Raw genomic sequence first — 2,502 nt, forward strand, 5'->3', positions numbered from 1 at the left:
CAGGTGGTCAGCCAACCAGCCAACAGTGTTCTCTCACTCCAAATCAGCATCAACCACCGGTCACTAGCCAGCCAGCAGTATTTTTCTCTAATGATATATCAGTACCAACCACCAGCCAGCACAACACGTTGAATATAAACCAACGAAAATGTGTGTCGGTGGAATAGGAAGCATGCTAAAAACGACGAAAGCAAAACAGCCGGCTCAGACTGCTACTGATGCAGGTGCGTCAGGACCCGTGCATAGGGGCCGTAGTCCGTGGTGGAGTCTCACCATCAACCGATGTACATGTAGAAATGCTGGACAACTGTCGGTGAATCAAACGGAAATAGCATTCTGAATTTTCTGATGGATCTGAAAACAATTCGATGAACATGCGCATAAGCAAAGGATGGGATTCCGTTCGAGCGGCAGAGAGCGCGTCGCGCGCGCGGCAACTCTCATTCACGCAGCAGGTCCACGAATTTTTGGAAGTTCTCGGACGAGGCTCCCCCTTCGCCAATGCTCCGGCGGGCCGCGTCCTTGAACAGCCGCGCCCGCTCCCTGATCTCGCTATCACAGATGACCTGCTCCACCTTGCTCCTCAGCTCCTCTTTCGTCACGACCCCGCCCGCGTCCAGCGACACCGCCAGGCCGGTCCGCCACACGTCGGTGATGTAGTTCCGGTCTAGAAACTGGTCAGCGAAGTAGGGCCAGCACAGGAACGGAACGCCATTCCGCACCCCCTCCATCGTCGAGTTCCACCCGCAGTGCGACACGAAGCACGCCACGGCGCGATGCGCCAGGACCTTCTGCTGGGGGCACCAGCTGACCACCATGCCCGTGCCGGCGATGCGGGCCTGGAACTCGTCGAATCACTCCCTGCTCAGGTCGCCGGTGGTGAAGTCCGGGCGCACCACCCAGAGGAACGGCCGGCCGGTGAGCTCCAGCCCTAGTGCGAGCTCTCGGAACTGGCGTGGGTCGAAGACGGTGGTGCTGCCGAACGCCACGTACACTACGGACCCGTCGGGCTGGGCGTCGAGCCACCGGAGGCACCCGCTGTCCTCCGGCAGGAACTACCCGACGGGCCTGTCGGAGATGAGAGGCCCGATGGGCAGGATGTTCGGCAGGAGCTTCAACGCCCCGGCCTCGACCTCGAGGGAAGAGTTGCACACCACCATCTCGGCGAGGGCGGGGAGCCTGTCCATCCGGCGGAACAGCTCGAAGACGAAGGGCTGCGCCTCGGGCCCGCCGACATCGATCCACGGCAACTGCGACGTGTGGAGCGGCGGAATCCCGGGGGCAAGCTGGAACGTCTCAGCACGCTCTGGTCAACCTGCTGCAAGTGCGCCATTAGTAATGGTGGGAATGCATTCCGTGTCCGAATTCACATTGAGAGATCCTAATATCCTATCTAAAATCGAGTAAATTGAGAGATCCCGGAAGAACCAACCCTTGCTGTCGAGGAGCCCATCCTCTATCAACTTGGGGATCTTGAAACTAATGGCTAAGTTGGCCGCCGCCGCCGGCCAGACTGCAGCCACGCGGATGCCCAACTTTTTGGCGACGTCGAAGAAGGACCACCACATGTACACGTCGCACACAAGCCACTTCACCTTGGGCCTCCCGGCCGCCTCCATTTTGGCGATGAGCCGCTCTAGGCGCCCCGGCATGTGCAAGTGGGAGTCGACGACCTTGCCGATGTCCTTGCGGTCCTCATCGCCTTCCAGCCCGTCCGAGATGGACGCCAGGTGAATGCCGGCCAGCCCCGCCGTGCCGCCCGCCGCCTGCAGCGCGCCGACGACCCGCGCGTGATGCGCTTCGGTGTTGACGAACGTGACCTCGAAGCCGTGGTCGACCAAGCGGTGGGAGAGCTCCATGAGCGGGGTGACGTGGCCCTGGGCCGGCAGCGGCAGCACGAGGATGTGGCCCTTGGCCATGGCGCTCTCTCTCGCGCGGTTGCAGATCGAGGAGCAGTGTGGCGCCTGGCGAGGCCGCAGGGAGTAGTTGCACTTGCTTGTACGACAATGGCTTGCACGTACCTCCCGGAGTAGCTTTATAGTAAATTAGTAGCGTGAAAAGTGGGAATCAGATCATCTGACTTTGGAACCTTGCTCTGCAGTCAGCCTAATCCACCAGCCAATAGCAATCGTACAGTACCTCCCAGATGGCTCGTGCGCTGCTCTCGTGGCTGACGTTGTCTCGGCTCTCCTGCCCGAGGCTCGGCTCGCTCGCTGTTTTGGGGCCACAGGAGGACGCTTGAGATCCAATTTTTAGCGGGAACATGATCGACTCCTGAGAGCAAGTCCAGCGAACCCTTTAAACAGCCCCCTATCACAAATTTAGAGGGTTAAACTAAAAAATGCACTCCAACAGACCCTCTAGTTCACCCTCTATTTTGGAGAGGCCTCCAAAATCCCTCCTCCACCCTCCATTCCAAGGGGGTCTCTAGAGAGCCCTCTATTATATATTGAAATTGAAGACTATTGCTGGAGTTGAAACAAATTTAGAAGCCCCTAAAAA

At 58.8% G+C, this 2,502-nt stretch overlaps 1 pseudogene; it reads right to left on the minus strand.

Moving 5' to 3' along the window:
• Window positions 1–334: 334 nt before the first annotated feature.
• Window positions 335–2,168, minus strand: LOC120690053 (annotated as a pseudogene).
• Window positions 2,169–2,502: the final 334 nt, after the last annotated feature.

The sequence above is a fragment of the Panicum virgatum genome, chromosome 9N, assembly GCF_016808335.1.
Source record: "Panicum virgatum strain AP13 chromosome 9N, P.virgatum_v5, whole genome shotgun sequence".
NCBI classification, from domain to species: domain Eukaryota; kingdom Viridiplantae; phylum Streptophyta; class Magnoliopsida; order Poales; family Poaceae; genus Panicum; species Panicum virgatum.